Source organism: Natator depressus, chromosome 3 (assembly GCF_965152275.1).
Source record: "Natator depressus isolate rNatDep1 chromosome 3, rNatDep2.hap1, whole genome shotgun sequence".
NCBI lineage: Eukaryota > Metazoa > Chordata > Testudines > Cheloniidae > Natator > Natator depressus.
The window spans coordinates 11,195,135-11,217,393 of record NC_134236.1 but is presented as its reverse complement, the minus strand read 5'-3'; the positions used below and the strand labels follow the sequence as shown (position 1 = coordinate 11,217,393).

Genomic DNA, 22,259 nt, shown 5'->3' with positions numbered 1-22,259 from the left:
CACTAGCTTCAGGGAAGGGAGGGAGGGAGGCGGGATCTGGGGGCAGAACATGGGCAGGGCCACAGCCTGGGTCAGCAGAGGCTTAGCCTGCCCCGGCCTTTGATACCCAGCACCCATGACAGTGCCAGCTTTCTGACTTGAACAAAACCAAACACCCTTGCCCCACCCCTTCTCTGAGATCCTGCCCCATCCACTCCATCCCCCTCCCTCCATCACTCGCTCTCCCCCACCCTCACACACTCGCTCATTTTCACCGGGCTGGGAAGGGCCCCTTTTCGACTGGGTGTTCGGTTGAAAACTGGACACCTGGCAACCCTAACCAACAGGCCCCAAAAGAGATCAGGGCCCTATTGGGCCAGCTGCCCTACAGACACATAACTAGACACATTCCCTGCCCTCCAGGGCTTACATCTAAATAGGCAAGTCAAAAGGGAGGAGAGAGAAAGCATTAGCAAAAATAAGTGACTTTCCCAAGATGAGTCTCTGGCTGAGTCAAGAATTGAACCCAGAGCTCCTAAATCCTATTCCAACAGCTTAACCACAGCACCCTCAATCCCCACGCTGCCACTGGCATATTTTATTCATCACTTTTATCTGGTCATTAACCAGCACTGAGCATTTCAGGGCAGAGACTGTCTTTACTCCAGGTCTGTCCAACACCCAACACAACAGGGCCCCATCCCTGCCTGGGCCCTCTGTGCTATTGGACCACAAGAATAAGGAGGGCTGGAGCACCCAGGAAGGAAGCTGGTCTGACATATGGGTTTGGACAGTACAGCTAAGCCTAGGAGTTTGCAGGGTTTTGAACCTGCTAAAACAGATTATGATGTGAGAAAGTTAGTAATGAATTCGGTTTACACACTAATTCGTCAGCTTCCCACACTCTCCATCTCATTCAGTAGCACTATCATTGCCATACAGCCAGTGATTGCCCTGCCAACAAGAACTTTAAGTTACTGTAAAAAACAAACAAAACAAAAACGAGCCCTTTGGGAGTTTTGGGAGGGTTTAATTCTCCTCTCACTTGTACTGGTGTGAATCAGGAATACCTCCACTGAAAGCCAGGGAGTTATGCTGGTGTCATGTGATTCAGAATCTGACCCAAAGTTCTCGGGCCCAGAGAGTCAGCCGATAACTACACCCATGTTTCTGTACTTGGGAACCTGGACATGGTGACACATGAATAGTGGGAGGGTATTTTACATGTCCCCAGAGCTTTCAAAGGCTGTTTAATTGTCCTTCATCTATACCACTTTTCCTTTGCTGTATTGTTAACGTTATCGACAATTCCCATGCACTATCCCCCTGCGCAGGAAAATAATTCAGCGCCTGGCACTGGACTCGTATCCTGTCTGAAACGGCTTCAATTGAACAATTAGCTCTGCCCCACACATGGCTGTTCTGGGAAGGAAGCCGGGGGCAATTGGACAATTGATAGGGGAAGCATCAGCCACGCTCGGTGAAATTGTTAGCTGTTGGCAGATTTGTTGTGCCCTTCGGACTTCAAGGAACAAGTGTGCATTGGACTCCCTCTGCTGGTTCTATGACAAATGCCGATGTACAGGCTCTGTACGGGACACTGCAAAGCAAAAGACAGGCCCCGTCATTGTGACAGTGCAAATAACCCAGTGGGAGCCAAATACAGTAGATCTAGGTTCTGACTCCACTTGCATGGGATGGACAAGGGAAGGAGAGGGGCAGCTGAAGAACCCCCTACCCATGGTGCTGCTGCAAAAGGGCAGCCCCACTCCCACCATTTGTGCTGTCAGTTCAGCAGCTGAGTTGTTAGCCCATCACGTCACCCTACAGGGCGTGAGGTGAGGTGATAGCCCTGGCCCTGCTTCTGTACCAGGTGGCAAACCAGGAGGGGGAACAAATGTGACATCTGTGAAGGGCTGTCACAGCTGCTGTTCCTTCATATGCTCCTGCAACAGCCTGTGAGGTAGGGAAGTAGTTTTACACATGGAGAAACTGAGGCACAACATGGAATTAGGGCTCCATTCTCTGGGGACAGCATATGAGAAACTCCTATTGATAGTGGTGAATAGAGCTCCAGGAGTGCTGACTCCCAGCATCTCTCTTCCCCATTTGGCCAGCGTTACGGTGGGGGGGGGGGGGATGTCTGCAGCTACACAGTCTGAACACAGGGCCCAGAGATGGGGCCCTATTTTGGAGGGGTTCTGCTCTGTGCAGGGGTCCAAACATCACTTTCCATGTACCTTATTCTGGGTAAATTACATGAAAGGAATCCATGCTTGTAAAACTAAACTGGCTCTTTCCTAAGAGAGCTATTTATGGGGGTGCTAGCTTTCCAGCCATGTGCATTCAAACTAAGTTCATGGCCCCCCTCCAAACTCTTCCCTCCTGCAATCTGTACTCCTCCCTGCACGTTCCACGCTGGTTGCTACAGCTTTCCTTTTAACAAATTTTTATTGTCTTTCGTGCCAGCAGTTGCTGACTTGCTGGGGCCAGAGGTTACTAGTACCTAGCCCACCCTCGCAACATGGCCTTCACCACCAGCCAGTTGTGGGCTCAGACCTTACAGTCCTTCAAGTGTGCTGGTCTTTGCACCAGTCTTCTTTTTGTTTGTGTGTTAGGACTCTTCCTTCCACCCTACTTCTGCCCCCCGCAAGCCCAAATTCGCTGGCACATGCCAGTTCCTGGTGTTTCGTTTCTGTGCAGACATAGCCGGTGTTGCTCATATACCTTGTTTCCTTCTGACCCTCCTACATCAGGCCAGCTGATAGCAGAGGCTCTTTCTAAGTCCTCCTGGTCCTGACCTTGGCCCCGCCTCTTCAGGTATGCCAGCCATCTGCCACTACTCCACATGTCTCTTCAGTTCCTCTCCATTGCTGTCCTGAGTCAGCGGTGTCCCATGCAGCTTGGATCATTGCCATTTGACGTGGCTTTGTGCAGCTTCTGGATAGATGGCCCCCGACCTGCCCATCTGTGTGTAGTGGCCTCAGGTCCTTGGCGCTTCCGTTGTAGCAGGCTGCCTGCTTTTAGCTTGGCATTCGCCTGACAACTCTCCATTATTCCTCCATTGTGCTGCAGCAGACTACCCTCATGGGAAGCAGAGAGTCTTGGTTCTCCGACCCACTAGCCTGTGCTAGGCTACTCTCTGGTCCCTACAGGATTGTACCATGATGGTGTAACATTGCCAGGGATCCCTTCCTGGCAGTTTTGCCTTTGGCATCAGTTTCTTGGCTGTCTTTACTGCCCACTCTGCCTTCCCATTGCTTTGTGGGTACCCAGGGGGAAGACATCTTCTACTCCAATTCTCATTTGGCATTGAATTGTTTGAATTCTGCTGCAGTGTCTGATGATGTGTCAGGTACATCCTCACTTGCAAAACGCACCTCCGGTTCTTGCCTTAGCTGCCTCCAGAGAATCCACCTCCCAGAAACAGGAGCAGCGCTCTGCTGTGACCACATAGCTTTTAATGCCAAGAGCTAACAGGTCTGTTTGCAGCCTTTTCCCAGGGCCGGGCTGGCTGTAGAGTCTCCTTCCGTTGTCAATTTCACATTGTCCCATGGGTGCTCAACTGGGCCTTCATGCCTGGCCAGGAGATATACCCTCCCTGGCTCGTCTCAGGAAGGCCTCTCTCCCCAGCTGTGAATGGTGTATCCATCTCAAAATATCAGCTCCCAGTTGGCTGGGATTACTGCCTTGAAACAAGCTCCCATCTTGCACACAGCTCCTTTCTCACCTGGGAGTAGGGGGAAAACATCCTGTTCCACTTGACTCTTGGGATCTAGCCAACCCTGGCGTAGGAATCGTTTTACTTCCTGTAGCACCCCATCCTTTTGTGGAATTGCCTGGAGCCTCCCATCACAGGCACTGTAGCATGTAGACAGACTGACTATCTGTGTGGTAGGTGTCTGGGAGGTACGCCCGGTACAGGTGTAGCTGCCGCCAGTAGTGACCTTCCTAGCTGCACCTTACCCTCACATCGAAGTGCTGGGAGTCCCAGTATCATGCATTTTAGTCACCTGGGTGCACGCAGCAGCTTCTTCATGATGCTTTCTAATGGCTTGTGCTCAGACCGCACATCTACCTTGTGCCGAGAGCTGCTGGAATGTTCCACCCCAGAGATCACGGCCCATAGCTCCCTTTCTAGCTGAGCACATCCCCTTTCAGGGTCTACTGGCACATTCTTTGGGCTGCTGGCTTCACACCAGTGCGGCACCTAGGCCTCCTGAGGCATCCCGCTATCGCTCTATCTACTCCACAGGGGCGTTGCACTTCAGGACCAGTGCCTCGCTTATGATTTTCTGTACTCTTTCAAACACCAATTCTTGGATCTCTCCCCATTCCCAGGCTGCATCATTGTGTGGTAACTGTCTCAAGGGTACACAAGTTTCGGATAGGTGGGTGCAAAAATCTGGAAAGGTAGTTGGCCATCCTTCCAAATCATTGGACCTCCTCAAGTCCTTTGGTCTTGACATTTCCTTAATGGCTCTCAGTTTCTGTCTGGAATCCTTTAGAAGTCAACAGATGTCCAATATAGGGAACTTCAGTTCTTCTCAGCTTGTCTGCATTCAGCTTAATATTCCACACACAGCCCCTGTTTAGGAGTTGTCTCAGTGGGGTATCATCATCATCATGGGTTGTTATCTCCTTCTACAATAAGAAGGTCATCAACTACAGTCTTGGTTTCTGGGAGTCCCTCTAGTTCCCGGGTCAGCTAATACTGGAAAACCTTGGGGCCAGGCCAATGCCCATAGGCATTAATGCCCTACTATACCTGCCAAAAGATGTGGCAATGGCTGTCAAGGTGGCTTGATGGCTCATCTAGCTTGCTATGCTAGAAGCCATTCTTGACAATGAACGAACAATGAATATTTTTGCCCTGGACAGATCAGGTAGTAGGTCCTCAATTGTTGGCAAGAAGTAGTGACTTCTTTACCATGCTGTGTCAAGTGGTTTTGGATCAATGCAGATCCTCTGTTTACTAGTTTCTCTCACCACTACTAGACTGCTGATTCACTCTGTGCTAGTTTCAAACAGGGGTAATGATGCCTCTTCTTTTCAGGCTGGACAGTTCCTTCTTCAGTGGCTCCACCAGAGCTAATGGAACTCCGCATTTTGGTAACCTCTTGGACTGCACGTTGGGGTCTGTTACTGTAGGAATGCTGCTGGATAGGGCCCACAATGGCTATTCTCCCTCCTATCTCACAATGAGGATAATGGTGGTGCTATACTGTGATCAAATCCATGGCTTGCACTGCCCTGCTGCCCAGCAGTGGGTGCTATTCCTGTGTGTCATCTACTATATACTCCAGGCAATGACATCTTGTTTCAGGTCTCAGAATGATTTTACTGTTCATCACCAGCACTTGGCCTCATTTCTCTAGTCTAATACTGCTGCTTCCTAATGTTGCTGGGATTACATGCAGCCGGCTCCACAATCCAGTGGGAATCAAATAGGTTGTGGACCAGATGAATGGCTGGCAGACTTCTTCTGCAGTGTGGATACATTGAGAATTGTGGGATCCGCTCCTTCACTGAAAGTCTCTGTATCCTCATCACTGCATGTATTTGTGCTTTTTTCTTCCTAAGGTAGCTGCAGCATTGAGACATAAATTAGTTCTGTTTCTCCCATCCCTTGCACCCCTGCCCATGGACTAACCATTTTTATTTGGGTTTTTTTTTTCTGTTTTCCAGAGTGTATTCACTGGATCATGATGCCTGCATTCTCAGTCAGTCTCTGGTCTGCTTCCTAGGTTCCTTTAGCTTGACACTGTAATTGTTCTGCACTAGTGACTGTCATTGTTTTGATCCTGTCTCTGGACAGTTCAGCTACCCTTGCTATTTGGGAGCATTTCTCTGGCCTTAGCTATGTTTCTATCCATGATCTGTCCTGTAAGCTGAAAGCATGGGTCCCACAAATGATTCTGCCTCTACTTTGTCTCCAGAGTTACATATGGATGCCAGAGTTCTCAGCTCTGTAATGTAATTATCCATTCCCTCTTCTCTTTATTCATTTTGGGGTGAGGGGGGGGGGAGCTTGTTCTCTCTCCATAGTCTCATTCTGCCTAGGGTCACAATATTCAAACACCTGTATCAGCTGCTCTAGTTTTCAGGCATTATTTTTGGCAACAGTGTCTCACTCACTTCTTGTCCTCACCCACCGACCCCAATCAGATGGAAAAATAAAGGTAAAGTTTTTCTTACTAGCTTGCCCCTGATGGCCAGCTCTGTATACAGAATCAATTCTTGCTTCCACACTGGTGTGGAGTATTTTGTCTGGAAATCCAGCATTCCTGGTGGGCTGAGTCCCTCCATGCTGCCCGTTTGCTGTTTCTAGGTGTTCTTTTGTTTGCTTGTTAATCATACTCTGTTCCTTGGTGTGTCTCTCACTAGACTGCCCACTATGACCATGTTTCATGTGCTGAGTAATAACATGAAAGGACACATACTTGTATGACAGAGTGCTGGGCAACAGCAGCTGTACCAGCACCCTAATCACTGTATCACCAATTAAATCATCCCAGAGTCAATCTGACTGGCAAAACTGTGCCTATTTAGCAGATTAGAAGGGGCTAGGGAGAGTTAAAGCACAAATTAGCCTGTTAGCTCCAGGAGTAGAAGACGACACAGGAAGGCAGTGAAGAGGGAAGAGAGCCAGAGTGAGGCAGGCAGGCTTTGAGAGACAGAGCAAAGACAGCTCAGAGAGCGATATCTTTTCCCTCTCCTATACTTGGCCTGAGTGGCTGAGGAATAATAGGTTATAGTAGATACGGTGTGCCACAATTCCATAAGGGTGACTGGGGAAAAACTGTAAATAAGCCACACATGATGTTTATTGCAGAGTCTCCAAGGGTCTGTGGGTGCAGAGGAAGACAGGAGCAGAGGGGTCCCCTGTCACAGCTTGTAAAACTAGACTGGTCTTTCTTAAAAGAACTATTTACAGAGGTGCTTCAACTGCAGCTAGAATTCCAGCCATGTGCATAGAGACTGAGCTCCTGGTGCCTCCTCTAAACTCTTCCCTCCTGAAACCTCTGCTCCTCTCTCCAAGTTCCATGCAGGTTGTTATTATCACCACCTGTAATAACAGCTTGCAGGAGAGAGCAGAAAGGAGGGTCTCTGTCTGGCCTGCAATGCCAACAGATCTTGGCCTCACAAGAAGGGGTGAGATCATATATAAGGAGAGCGGGTCTCAGGGGTTGAGGTTTTCAGAGATATGTAATTCTCAAGGGCTTTTAAGAGTAAAGCCTCTTGGGTTAAGAAATTCCTATGCTAAGCCTGTGTTCCTTACTCTCCTGCTATGTTATTCTTGATGGGGTTAAATTATTAGCCCAGACAGCCCGCAGTCATGGTGGAACTATGGGGGCAGGAGCAAATGACCAGGGGGTCTGAGACACTGATTTGGGGGACTAGAGCAGTGGTATCCCCTGTCCCAAGGAAGGGCACCAACAAGAGGTCTGAGCCTGGGAGTTTGCCCTAGACACCCAGAGCCAGAAACAATGACTAGACTCTGCCCTGACCCAACTGGCTTGAAAGTACATGGAACCCAGTGACTGGGTCCCCTTGCAACAAAGTGGTGTCTGTACAGTGGGGTATTAGGCCAGGTTGTAACAATGAGCATCTTCAACTCCAATTGAAGTCAGTGGGAGCTGTGGGTCCTCAGTGCCTCTGAAAAATAAGGAACCGGGTGTGTCTGGTTAGGCAACCAAAAGGGAAGGCACCCCAGATCAGTGGATGCTTATGAAAAAGTGTTCATATTTAGTTTTGATGTTGGGAAGTATCTAAACTTGACAGGAGGACAGCCATATTTCCTGTATCTTAGGCCAAGAGACAACATGCACATGTGCAGCAAGTTTATGTATCTATACGGAATTTTGCCTTACAAGGAACAAAAGCAACTTGAGTCAAGGGAAGTCACCCAACCAACCAATGCAGTGTGTTTAGATTTTTGCTTTGGAAAATATTGTGCACACGGGAGTTCCTTAATATGGCAAGACAGCAAGCAGCTTCCTGTTATGAAAACAGTCAATCTATGCTCTACACATGATAAACAATACAGATAAAGATCTGCTGTAATCGACACAATAGCAAATAGCCCTATCAATGGGGAGCATTAGACATGAAATAACCCCTGACAAACTGAATACCATGAACTGTCTCACAAGGTTTATTTAATATTTAAGATCAATAATCTCCCCCCTTCTCTCACACACACACTTTCCAAAGGTAAAACTAATCAATGTCAGATAATACTGAAATTGTATGGAGTAGGATCCAAGCTTGAAGCTCTCTTAGTTATAAGTAGGCCTGGAAGGATTAGATCTATCAGTAAATGTCAATACACTTCAATTTCACTGTACAGCCACAAACCAACAAAAAATATTTCTATTGATAATTAAAGTTTACAGATAAGCAGCATTTTTCTTATGTTGCCTGAGAACTTAGAGTTTGACTTAAGGAAATTTACTTTGCATATTTTGACATATGATAGGACAATTTGTGTTTTACCGGTTAAGATTTAACTTTCTGAATCTCAAAATCTATGGTCATTACATAATTCTCTGACCCCACCCACCCCTCTTAATTTCTCACAATTATGAAAATTTAAATGGATAAGAATAGAAAATAATGCTTAACACTCATAATTTTGCATAACTGAAAATAGATAAATAAAAATGCTTAAAAATAAACATCCATATAATCTGTTGAAATGATATAAAAATTGAATTCTGCCAAGCCTAGTTATAAGGTAGTGAGACAAAATTAAATCATGAAATAGGGAAATTGTAAATAAACCTCTCCCTTGCCATTTATGGTCCACCCGCCCTTTCAAGACAACAGCTGTTGAACTCATCCAGTCTGTCCCCAAATTAACCTTCTCTATCTGAATTAGACTTTAGAAGCAAAAACAGAAAAGACTGGAATTTTTTCCCCTTCCCTGACCTTGCTAATGTGAGTTCTTTGCAGCTGTGGATGCCTTTTATTACATGTGCACACAGTGCCTAGCACAAGAGGGCTCTGATCCCTGAAGGGGACCTCCTGGTGCGAATGTAACACAACAAATATCAAGAAGAAGAATTCACCACAGGAGGAAACCTGTTGAAAGATGTTGACCCTCTTCTAGTTGCTTTTCAGAGCAGAGCTACACAAGGCTCCCTGTTTATTGACTCCCAGCTACTCCACAGCAAACGTGCTCTGTTTACAAGTTAAAAAGATTGGGTTTCCCCCTAACTGCCAGCCCTTAAGCCTCCACCATGAGGTCTGGGAGTTGAGCTGGGTCCTTTCCTTCTCACACTTAACAACATCCCTGCAGGTCAGGTTCTGCCCTCAGCGATGACTGTGCCACCTGCCATCATATTCTGCCCTCTGTGAGGCTTCCACCATCCCACGGCCTTCAAGCCCTCCCAACTCCTTTTGCTCTGAGTTTGGGGGTTTTGCACTGTCAGATGGGAACTTGGGAGAAAGCACATATATTCTTAACTGGAATGGCTCAAGTGCCATTGCATCATCTCTCTTCACCATCTCCCCACATTCCAACAAGTCCCAGACCTCCTCGCTACCTTGAACTAGATTCTAGAGCAGTGAGGACAGATGCAGGGGCTTGCTTCCCAGTGCCTGTGGGATACAATCAGTGAGCAAGATACTCTAATATCTAGCTTTTGCCTTCAACTAGAGGGCAAGCTTCCCCACATCCTCTGGGGAAGGTGGTCTTCAAAGGGAACGTGGGTGCCATTCTACAGCACAGGAGAGTCTAAAGGCTCCTCTGAGCCCAGCCTGCTCCACACTATTATAAGGAAAACTGGTCTGGTTTCAGATTGACCCCAACTCTCCCTGAGACTTACCAAAAGGTTCACTGCACCTTGACTAAAGCTTCGCACACCTGGCTGCAGAGCGCTCCTGTGTTCCCCACAGTGGGGTTCACACTGCATTACACATTTCAGTATCTACGAGATGCTCTAAAAACAAAGCCAGTGTCCATTCTTGAAATAATGGAAAGGGCAAAGACAGGCCCAGATGGGCTCAAACCAAAACCCTGGACCCAAATGCCCCACCCTCCCCAAAGTCTCAAATATTTGAAATCTCTATCCTGATCCAAAGTTTTCAGCTCAAGCCCATGTCCAGATAGAAAACCGCAGGCTAGTTCCAGCCTATGAAAACTGGATTGAAGAACTGTTCAGTGAGATCCAGCAGAGAAACCTCACACACTAAGCACATCTCTGGGAGCAAGGAGGATAGCGGATGCAGTTACCCTGCAATAAAAAGCCCTGCAACAGCAAGTCTTGGGGCCTGGGCCAACTGACTTGGGCTTGAACAGCTCATGCTACAGGGCTGTAAATCGTGTAGGCATTCCCGCTCGGGCTCTGAGACCCACCCCCCCTCACCAGGTGCACTGCTGTTTTTACCCCCATAGCGCAAGTCTCATGAGCTCAAGTCTGTAGACCCAGGCTCAGAGACTTGCTGCCACAGGGTTTTCATTTTGCAGCATAGACATACCCACTATCGAAAAGGAGGCATGCAGCCAGACATCAGCAGCTGGGTGGAGGAAGCATCAAGGCACAGCAAGGGGTCAGTCATCTCTGTTGGAGTCACACTGCAACGTGACCTCTTGCAGATAGAGCGAGCAACACCCTTGCAATGTATTATCACTTCTCACTTAGACCCATGTAAACGCCAGCACTCTGCACATTCTCATGAATTGTAAGTGCAGGCTAAATGAATGATAATCACCTTACACGAAACGCTGCTTACGAAACACTAAGTAATGGCTAAACCACTGGCCTGCTGCCCCTTACACTAAACCATACCATCCATCACAGGTACTTATATACCCCTCATTAGTGTAGTATCTGAGCACCTCATAACCTTTGAACGCATTAATCTTCACAACACCCCTCTGAGGTAGGGGAGTGCTGTTATCCCCATTTTACAGATGGGAAACTGAGGCACAGAGTGACTACGGCCTAGACTGTCAAAGGACCATAGTTTGTTCTGGGCTCAGAGTTCATAGAATATCAGGGTTGGAAGAGACCTCAGGAGGTCATCTGGTCCAACCCCCTGCTCAAAGCAGGATCAGCACCAACTAAGTCATCCCAACCAGGGCTTGGTCAAGCCTGGCCTTAAAAACCTAAGGATGAAGAGTCCATCACCTCCCTAGGTAACCCATTCCAGTGCTTCATCACCCTCCTAGTGAAATAGTTTTCCCTAATATCCAACCTAGACCTCCCTCACTGTAACTTGAGACCATTGCTCCTTGTTCTGTCATCTGCCACCACTGAGAACAGCCGAGCTCCAGCCTCTTTGGATGTTGCATCCTCTTTGGATGTTGCAATGCCTGACTGATTTAGGAGCCTAAGTCTCATTTCAAAAAGAGATTTAGGCACTTAGGAACCTAAATCCCATTGACAGTGACAAAATACCTAAATCCCCTTTGAAAATAGACAGGCTCCTAAACCAGATAGGCATTGCAATGCTGAGCAAAGCAACAGCCACATCTCTTTAAAAATCTGGGCCTTCGTGACTCTGTCCCAGGCTAGTGTCCTACCAATCACTGAACAATCCTTCCTCTCCAAATATTAACTCTTCCTAACTAGAACCATCTCACTTACCTTGTGCTTCCCGCTCTCCCTTGGCCACATGCACTCGCGGTCTATCACTGTAGAGTTAAGTTGAAAGCTCCCCGGGCAGGGACTGCCTTTTCATCAAATGCCTGTGCAGAACCTCGCATAAGGGGGCAGGAATTCCAGACTGCAGCTTCTGGGCACTGTCACAGTACAAATAAATCATAATTTGCATATTAAAATATACCTGACAGCTCTACACTGACTTTAACAGAGACAACTGGCCCTTCCCTGTGCTTCGTCTGCGTGGATATTTTCCACTTACTTGGAGGGTAAAACAGCAGCTGTTTCTCCGTCAATGCCCCGCCGGGTAGAATCATAGAATAACAGAGTTGGAAGGGACCTCTGGAGGCCATCTAGTCCAACCCCCTGCCCAGAGCAGGGCCAATCCCAACTAAATCATCCCAGCCAGGGCTTTGTCAAGCCTGACCTTAAAAACCTCCAAGGATGGAGATTCCACCACCTCCCTAGGTAACCCATTCCAGTGCTTCACCACCCTCCTAGTGAAAAAGTTTTTCCTAATATCCAACCTAAACCTCCCTCACTGCAACTTGAGACCATTACTCCTTGTCCTGTCATCTGCTATCACTGAGAATAGTCTAGATCCATCCTCTTTGGATCCACGTCTCAGGTAGTTGAAAGCAGCTATCAAATCCCCCCTCATTCTTCTCTTCTGCAGACTAAGCAATCCCAGTTCCCTCAGCCTCTCCTCATAACTCATGTGTTCCAGTCCCCTAATCATTTTTGTTGCCCTTCGCTGGACTCTCTCCAATTTATCCACATCCTTCTTGTAGTGTGGGGCCCAAAACTGGACACAGTACTCCAGATGAGGCCTCAATGTCGAATAGAGGGGAACGATCACGTCCCTTGATCTCCTGGCAATGCCCCTACTTATACATCCCAAAATGCCATTGGCCTTCTTGGCAACAAGGGCACACTGTTGACTCATATCCAGCTTCTCGTCCACTGTCGCCCCAGGTCCTTCTCTGCAGAACTGCTGCCTAGCCTTTCGGTCCCTAGTCTGTAGCGGTGCATTGGATTCTTCCGTCCTAAGTGCAGGACTCTGCACTTATCCTTATTGAACCTCATCAGGTTTCTTTTGGCCCAATCCTCCAATTTGTCTAGGTCCCTCTATATCCTATCCCTACCCTCCAGCGTATCTGCCACTCCTCCCAGTTTAGTGTCATCCGCAAACTTGCTGAGGGTGCAATCCACACCATCCTCCAGATCATTAATGAAGATATTGAACAAAACCGGCCCCAGGACCGACCCTTGGGGCACTCCGCTAGATACCGGCTGCCAACTAGACATGGAGCCATTGATCACTACCCGTTGAGCCCGACAATCTAGCCAACTTTCTACCCACCTTGTAGTGCATCCATCCAGCCCATACTTCTTTAACTTGCTGACAAGAATACTGTGGGAGACCGTGTCAAAAGCTTTGCTAAAGTCGAGGAACACGTCCACTGCCTTCCCTTCATCCACAGAACCAGTTCTCTCATCATAGAAGGCAATTAGATTAGTCAGGCATGACTTCCCCTTGGTGAATCCATGCTGGCTGTTCCTGGTCACTTTCTTCTCGTCAAGTGCTTCAGAATTGATTCCTTGAAGACATGCTCCATGATTTTTCCGGGGACTGAGGTGAGGCTGACTGGCCTGTAGTTCCCAGGATCATCATCCTTCCCTTTTTTAAAGATGGGCAATACATTAGCCTTTTTCCAATCTTCCGGGACTTCCCCCGATCTCCATGAGTTTTCAAAGAGAATGGCCAATGGCTCTGCAATCACATCCGCCAATTCCTTTAGCACTCTTGGATGCAACGCATCTGGCCCCATGGACTAGTGCACGTCCAGTTTTTCTAAAGAGAAATAGTTTTTCTAAATAGGGTAGAGCAGCGGGGTGTATATTCAACTACGCTCTGTTAGTTTAGATTAGTACAAGATGTTAGGGAGCACCTATCCAGGGCTCTAGGTGCCTTTGCTATCTATTAACAGCAGTACTAAATATGGCAACCACTTCAAAAACCCAGCAGGGAAAAGAAAAACCGACTCCAGTCTTGTTGCACAAACCCCAGCTGTCAGCACACACTTCCCTCCCCAAAACGTTGAGGAAAGAAGTGAGTTGGGGGGGTTTGTGTGTGCGCGCGCATGCGTGTACAGGGCAATTTACCAGGACACTGTCATCTTCAGGGGGAGGCAGCCATCTTGTGCTTCACTTCAGCGTGGGCTGTCACCAGACACACGTGCACATGCTGGGATGTTGCTTTTCTTTCTTGTTTTGGTCTCTTCATCTAAAATAAAGGCCATTCAGACTTTCTGTGTAGGGAGCAACATCACAGTAAGGAGATGAAGAAGAACCCCAAGTCCAGTGGAAACTGCAAGGGAAAGTTAGGAACCAGAGTGTAATCACCTAAATAGGAATTATTTAACCAGGATTAACAGACTTGTTCTTGCAAAAAGTGGCATGGGATCTCTAGAAGCCCCATGTGATTATTCACAATTATTATTTGTATTGTGATAGCACCTAGGAGCCCAATCCTGGATCAGGACCCCATTGCACTAGGTGCTGTACAAAACCAGAACAGATGATCCCTCTCCTGAAGAGCTTGCAGTCTAAGTATAAGACAAGATACAACAGGTGGATACAACAACCCAGACAGGGGAGCAGCAAGTAACGATGAGCCAATGCGTATTGGCATGAGATGCTGTGGTCACAGCACCCCCAGCTGCCAAGATTTTTGTAGGCATAATGTCAGGTGAGACTTAAGGAAGCATTTGAAGGAGGACCATGAAGTAGCTTTGTGGCTGTTCATGTGGAGCTCCTGCCATGCCTGAGGGGGAGGATGGGAGAAAGCACAAAGCATGTTTATGTCCCTGGTTCTCCACTGCACTGCACCTGTGTAGACATTTACACCTTATAGCAGGGTGGTGACTCACCCCTGCGGTGCCTCCTGCTGGTCATCCAGGGAATTAGCGTTTCCAGCCTCCGGAGCGCCCTCTGCAGGCTACTGTCCTGCTTGCTGCTGGGCCCCAAGTCCCTCCTGGACCCCGGTGCCCCTTTCATGCCAGGGCACTGCCCCCTGGCCAGTACCCCCACAGATCTGGGTCTCCCCACCCTGGGGAACCCCTCACCTTCTATCCCCACCTCGCCTCAGTGACTGGCAGTAGCCAAAGACTATCTAGCCCCTGCTCCCTGGGCGGACTGCAGTATAATTGCCAATCAGCAGCAAGGAGGGTCTGGATCTACTGCTTGTGCCTACCCTTGGGCTGCCCTTTGCAACCCCAGTACCCTTTTCCTAGGCCTTCATCAAGGCCTGCAGCCTGGGGGTTTCTCAGGCTGGAGCTCCTCTGGCCTTTCCCCAGCCCTGCTCCACTTTATGTACCCTGCTCAGCTCCCAGCAGTCAGGCCCCTCCCTCTCAACATCTAGAGAGGGACTGCGTCCTCCTGGCCCACTGCCCTCTTATAAAGGCCAGCTGGGCCCTGATTGGGGCATGGCCACAGGTGTTTCCCCAGTCAGCTGAGGCTTGCTGCTTTCCCTAGCAGCAGCCGCCCTCTCCCAGGGCTGATTTCAAGCCCTTCAGGGCAGGAGCAGGTGACCACCCCACTACACACCTGTTCACAATCAGGTCAAATTCTACCATTCTAACTGGGGAGTGTTTGACACCTACTTTGCACCAGTGTAAATGACCAGGTAGAACAAATATTTTGGCCCAAATGTGGCCCATGATGCAAATATTTAAGATATATGTCAAAATATAAGCTCTCCATGGTTTTTTTTTTTTTTTAAAGACAGAGCATGCATGCATATATATTAGATAAGCAAACTCAACAGAACCCTCCCGGTGTATTCAGGGTCATTCTCCAGATGAGCCCTTCGCAATCCTGCAGCTGAGCAGAGGAACACTGGGTTTCTCTCTTCGCCTACCTGGGCGGCTCTAGTTACTTTGAAAATGGAAAGACTGCCATGGACTTCAGTGGGGATCAGAGCAGGTGGATGCAAAGCCTATACAAGGATACACAATAGGAGTTTTTTCTATTTCCTTCAGGGCACTTTGAATTAGCATAGATCATGCTGATTTGTCAAAAGTAACCTACAACTGAGGTGGTTTAGGAGCTCTGCTTACCCTCTTTTCTGGGCATTTATTGAAAGGGAGCTTTTGTTAAAGCATGGACAGGATTCACCCTCATATTCCCCAGCACAATCCAAGAGAGCGAGACACAGGGAGAAAACAACACCAAAAATCCTCCAAACAATTGCAACGCTTTGCAAATAATTCACCGGGGAATAAAGTTTAAAAATAAAGTTCTGTTGTCCAGGGCTTTTATAAGCTCCGGTTATATTCTCTGGCATATAACTCAAAAGCACAATAGGTTCTCTCATTGTGAAGGAGTGTGAAGTACCACAAAAGGAAAGAGGAAACCCCTAATGTAGTCCTGAATAGACCTGTGAAAAAGGATAATAAAAGTTGTCCTGGATTTCCTTTAGCAGCAGGTGCTTCCTTTGGTGTTTCTATTCATTCATACTTCGGACAGATAGAGGCTGCCAATTTTTTTTTTGGAAGGCCTAGAGTTCAGCTGATGTGAGAAAAGGTGACTTTATCTCCTCTAGCACTGTTAAAATGGCGGCTCCCCACCACTGCTGTCAGTGAATGCATGAGCACAGGCTCTGCAGGCTTTTGATCTGGATGGGAGCTTCCCAGTACTCGGGAGTGTTTGGGACCCAAAGTTCTCATTTCAGGCATACTTCCCCTTTCTAACGAACCTCTACTCTAGCCTCAGGAGCAAGACTGCTGCCCGTCTCCCATTCATGTCTCATTCTACATTCCAATGTAGCTTGGACCATGTTTGGAAGTCCTCATCTTCCCTCCCAATCCCTTCCCACAACCTTATTCTTTATCACCATTCCTTCCATCACTGGTTTTTTTTGAATCACCATCCCTAATTCTTGTTCCGTCATCCTCCACATCATCTCTAAATCCTGTTCTTTTCTCTCCAGTCTTCTTTGAAAGCTCTTGTCCAGGACTCCCATCTTGCCTACTGTAACTGCCTCCTCATCGCTCTACTCCCATCCATACAAAGGCTGCCACTATGCTCATCTTCCTTGCTGTGACCAGGTTGTCTTTTCTTTGAATACCTCCATTGGCTCCCTATCTTCCTCTGCATCAGGCTCAAGCTTATCAACTTCAATACCTTTCATAACTCTGTCTCCTGCCTTATTCTTCCCTGTTTCTTTTCATCCCCCACCCCTCACTCCACAAATGATGTCAGCCTTAATGGCCCTTCTGTCAGCTTTTCACACAAATATCCTTATGTTTTGTTCCTTGTCACCCCCTATGCATGCAGCTCATTCACCAATTCACCAAACTCTCTGCATTCGAGTCCCTCCTGAAGGCCAAATTAGGCCATGATACTAATGGGAATCTAGTTGACCAATGACGACAAGTCTGAGGAGTCATTGGCAATAGTTTATATACTCCATTTAAATAATAATTACTCTTGACTTCCCATAGTAAGGCCACTCACCACCTTGACCACTTGGCCCTCCCCCTATGTTGGTCTGTCTTTAGAGGAGAGTTCTTTGGGGGTAGGGATCACCCTCTCTTTTCTGGTTGGAAAGAGCTTAGCATGTTGTGGATGCTGTTGAAAATAAATCTACTAATAGATTCTAAAGCAAGAAAGGACTATTATGATCCTCTAGTCTGACTTCCTGACTAGCACAGGCCAGAGAATTTCACCCAGTAATCCCTAAACCAAGCTACAGTATATATTTTAAATGGCCATCCAATCTTGACTTAAAGACTTTGGGTTCCACTGTAGAGTGAATCCAGCACCTACCTTGGCAAGCTGATCCAGTGGTTAATGACTCAATTCTCTCGAAGGGAGTCTGCAGTAGCTAAGGTGGAGCTCCTCTTGGGAAGATTTTTGGAAGCCAGGAAACGGAGGGAAACAGCTTGAAAAGAAATAAGATACAATCAGCCAAAACCCTGATAACATTCAGCATATAAAGTCATTCGCTGCAAAGTGTCAGTTCACCTATGGCAGGTGGGTCTGTCCGTTCAAGGGGAGTAGGCAATATTTGCAGAGTATGGCCTGGGGACAAAGTGGGTACATATTCCCCTTGCCATAAGCACCTCTTCATCAGGTCTGTCCCTAAACCACCTCACCAGCTTGTTCCTGTGTCAATGGCACACAAATGGTAGGAGCACATTCTGAGTCCAAAGCCACTGACAAACTCTCAGAAACAACTATCCGCCTTTGTAGCCTCCAACACACAATTTTCAGACCATAGTAATGATCCCACTGGGAGTCCCGTTCCTCCCCCCCGCCCCGCCCGGGAGTAAGAACACCAATATTTGGCCCACTGTTCAAGGAATGGTGTGCACACATCACAGAAAGAACATATTCCCATTGCCAAGTGCAGTTGACTTACAGGAGTGCAGTGCCATTGACATCAACGTTGGGGTACACCAGTACTGAATTTAGCCCTTTCTTCATGGTTTTAAATACCATTAGTGGATGAGGTCCTGAGGTTTTCCTGAGTCAGGACTGAATTTAAACTGGGTGAAGACCTCAGGCCGGTTTCAGGAGAAGTTACCCGCTGAAAAGAATCAGGTCAAATCTTTCTAAAAAGCTAGCAACTTAGGCAGCTGGTATGCTGTTCCTTTTACTGAAGAAGATAATTAGGATTGGTTCACTGTTTGTTTCTTCCATCGGCTGTTGTCTCATCTTAAATAGAGATTTGATTTGGAGCATGGACTGTCTTGTTATTATATGTGCATACAGTGCCTAACACACTGGGCCCTGGATCCCTGCTTGGAATCTGTAGGGATTATCAGGATAGAAATAGTAGTGTGTAAAATAAGGTGCATTCTATAATTTTATCTGGAAAAGTCCTCTTCGGTCACCTAGTTCATTCCCAGGGTCCACTGAAGGATGGTTTGCTACAATACAATCAGTCTCCAGCACTTTGCCCAATCTAGTTTTAGAGGATGCACATGAGGATGTTTCTATCACTTCCTCCTGGAGATTCTTTCTAACGGTGAGGTCTTTGAGGCTGTGGCAGAGTCCCCAGATATTGAGTCTAAATTGTCCTTTGCTCCTTGTTGCACCTTTTGAGGATCATGCCTTCTCTCCAGTTATTGGTGCTGCGCCCTTGAAAAACTTGGCCCTGAGCAATTTTGAAAAAATCTGGCCCTAAATCTTGGTCATATCTACTCCAGATATAACTCCACTGCTGTCAAATGGGTTACAGGGATGAATTGGGCCTATTTAGTTTTTAATCATTTCTCAGTTTATGAGCATCTTTCTGATGCTGAGACACCCAGAACTGCACCAAGTATTTCAGGAACAATCTCACACAGACAGGGTCTACTGCCTTCCTACCCCATGACTCATCTGAATTGTGGTTCACACAGATATTGGGAGGTAACTTGGGTTATTCTGAAGTTTAGGTAGATGAGGCTGTATTGTATTTTCCAACCCTAAGACAGTAGTAGTAACCAAGGATCAAATATACTGTACTAGGAATTTTAATACAGAACCTTTCTGCAAGAAAGGAAAAATAAAGCTACCCTTCCCATCCATGTGCTAGTCAAACTGCACAATGTGACAATGTTCTAGCAGACCAGAATGAGTACAAAAAGCTGAGCAGATTATCCCTCTCAAAAGGTGTTGCTGAAAGATATTCACCCTGTCTGCTGCAGAGCTAATCATTCTCTATTAGAAGCCAGCTGCAATAAGTGTGGCATGCTGGGAAACCCTCCACTTCTCTGCGCAGCTCCTGACTTATCGGTCTCTGTATCAACCCAGAGGAGGGAGAAAGGAAGCTGGTGAGAACCTAATGTCCTTGACTGTGCTGCTTCCGCCCATGGCAAACGCAGTGAGAGGATGATGTGTCAGGGGAAAGGTCTCATGCTGTTTTCTAGGAAGAGAGATAATAACCTACCACACTCAGACTGACTTAGACACACAAAGCCACATACACACAGGGCTTGACTGTCCTCTCACTTTCACCAGCTTAAATCAGGAGTAAACCCTCTTTAAGTCAGTGGAGCTACCAAAGGTAAAAATCAGGGCCCTGTTTACTTCAGGGGCGTTGTTCCGGATTTCCACCCACGTAGATCAAAGCAGAAAACTCAGGCCACTCACACACCACCTCCCTCTCATACACTTACGCAGAGGGCCCAATTCACTGGTGCTGTGTGGCTATGCTGGCCAAAGGGGCACAGGGCAGGCAGAAGGACCTTGCAGCGAATATCCCTGGCGCAGGAAACCACAGTGCCAAGTGCAGAGCTAGCTCTACCAGGATTCTTCCAGGGAGGGCTAGGAAGAGAGTAGAAGCATGTCTAGGGCAGGTGGGGGCCATGATTACACATGCAGGGCCAACCCATGTGGATTCTGCACCCATGTAGTGGCCTGTAGGGGGCATTTTAACAAGAGCATAAGTTGGGCTAGGTTTAAGCTTGCCAACTTTCTAATGGCACAAAACAGAACACCCTAGCCCCGCCCCTTCCCCAAAGCCCCACCCCCTGCTCACTACATTCCCTCTCCTTTGGTGGCTCGCTCTCCCCTCACTCACTTTCACTGGGCTGGGGTAGAGGCTTGGGGTGCAGGGCAGGGGTGTTGGCTGCAGCTGGGCATGCCGGCTCTGAGGTGGGACCAGGGATGAGGTGTTTGGGGTGCAGGGGGGTGTGGGCTCTGGGGTGGGGCTGTGGATGAGGGGGTTGAGGTGCAGGAGGGGGCTCCAGGTCTGGAGGGACCTAGGGCTGGGGTGCAGGGGGGTGTGGGCTCTGGGGTGGGGCTGTGGATGAGGGGGTTGAGGTGCAGGAGGGGGCTCCAGGTCTGGAGGGACCTAGGGCTGGGGCAGGGGGTTGGGGTGCAGAGGGGGTGTAGGCTCTGGGTGGGTCTCAGGGCTGGGAGCAGGGTTGGGGTGCAGGCTTAGCTCAGGTGGCTCCTGGGTCAGTGGCGCAGCAGGGCTAAGGCAGGCTGCCGGTCCTGACACCATATTGCGTGTGCCCCAAAAGCGGCCAGAAGGTCCAACACTAGTAGGCGGGGCAGGAGGTGGGGGCAGTGCGTGGAGCCCTGTGACCCCTCCCCACCCCCACCTAGGAGCTGGGCCTACTGGCCACTTCTGGGGCGCAGGGCGGTGCCATGACAGGTAGGGACTAGCCTGCCTTAGCAGTGCAGACCAGACCTTTAACGGCCTGGTCGGTGGTGCTGACCAGAGCCGCCAGAGTCCCGTTCAAAAACTGAACACCTGGTCACCCTAGCCAGGCCTCAGGGATGGCCTTGCCTGCTCCAGGGGATGATCTGGCCCCTGGCAGGCAACCCCTGAATTGGGGAAGTGCAAGTCACCTGAGTAAGCCTCCCCAAGTCCAGTACCTATACCCAGCCTGACACACACATACCCCCACCCTTACCTCCAGAGCCCAATACCCAGACACCGCACACAACTGCCCAGTTCCTTTCCACCCCCAGCGCGCACACATGCGGCCAGCAGCAGTGCAGGTAGAAAGAGGTACAACCAAGGGACTAGAATGCCCCTGGGGGGGAAGAAGTCCCAGCAGCCTGGGAAGAAAGGAAGCGGATCCCAAGCTCTGGCTGCTGGGAGTTCTTTCCCAAGGTGGGGGATTCGGGTCCCTTGATTGTTTATCCCTGGATTGCAAAGCCCCAGCGAGGCAGGTTGTTGTTGGTTGCCAAGAGGTGATATTTGTTCTGACACATATGAGAAAGCCGGGCCATCCGTGCAGATGTTGCCCAGGGAAGCTGAGGTTCCCACACCAAATAGGAAACAGGGCCTCACAAAGCCTGGACTGGGAGCAAGGAAGTGGCAGTGGGGCTGGATTTGCAGTGGCAGGCTATCCAGGGATGAAGGGAGAAGAGAAGCCGGGCCCTGGTGGGGGGGGGGGAACTGGGGGGAAATCTATTCTTAGAGAAAGAGGGGGGGCAGAGGGGGATTTTATTGTGAGACCTTGTTTACACTGAGAACTGAATGAATCAAATGACCTTGTTTATTGTCAGCCATCTGAATGGACGGCAGAGGGAGAGGGAGGGGTAGTATGGGGAGGCGAGGGGGGGGTCCTCTTTATATTATTGTTAATTTGGCCATTCACAGACTTTTTCCCAGCACACACGGTGTGTATTGTTGCCAAGATGAAAGAATAAAAGGTGAAACTCTATTCCTTCCTCTCTCTGCCTCCGCAGTATTCTCCAGATCCCCAGACAGACATCTATTATGATTTCTTAAGTGCCAATCCACACAGCCCCATGCAAGACACAGAGCCTGATTCCGCTCTCATTTAATCCACTTGTTTGGATTTTTAAACCCCAGAGACTTCAGTGGAGTGGCTCCCAGTTGCCAACAGAGATAGTCACTAATAGATTGGGGCCACACAGTTTCCTCATCTGGTCTGAAAGTTAACACAGTGACCCCTAACTCTGCGGTAGGACGTGGGTTCATTGCTATCAGGGAAGACAGACCCCTTGGCCAAGATTTTCATGTGATGACAAATTTGGGGTGCGTAACTTGAAGCATCTTAAGCTGGCCTGATGCTCAGAACAAGCTGAGCACCTGCCCTTTGAGAATGAGGCACTTTTAAGGTGTTTCAGGTTTGGGGCCCTGCCCATCATTATAGAACATCTTGGCCCTCGGTCCTAACCATCACTAAGGGT

At 48.4% G+C, this 22,259-nt stretch overlaps 1 long non-coding RNA gene across 2 annotated transcripts in view; it reads right to left on the bottom strand.

Annotated features, from left to right (window-relative positions):
* Nucleotides 1-22,259, bottom strand: part of LOC141983738 (uncharacterized) — a 66,255-nt gene that overhangs the window by 25,386 nt on the left and 18,610 nt on the right. For both annotated transcript variants that reach the window (XR_012638489.1, XR_012638488.1), the window contains exons 2-5: nt 17,424-17,538; nt 13,758-13,962; nt 12,955-13,446; nt 11,577-11,731 (exon numbers count right to left, since the gene is read on the bottom strand). This is a non-coding gene — a long non-coding RNA (uncharacterized LOC141983738). The remainder of the gene's footprint in view (nt 1-11,576; nt 11,732-12,954; nt 13,447-13,757; nt 13,963-17,423; nt 17,539-22,259) is intronic.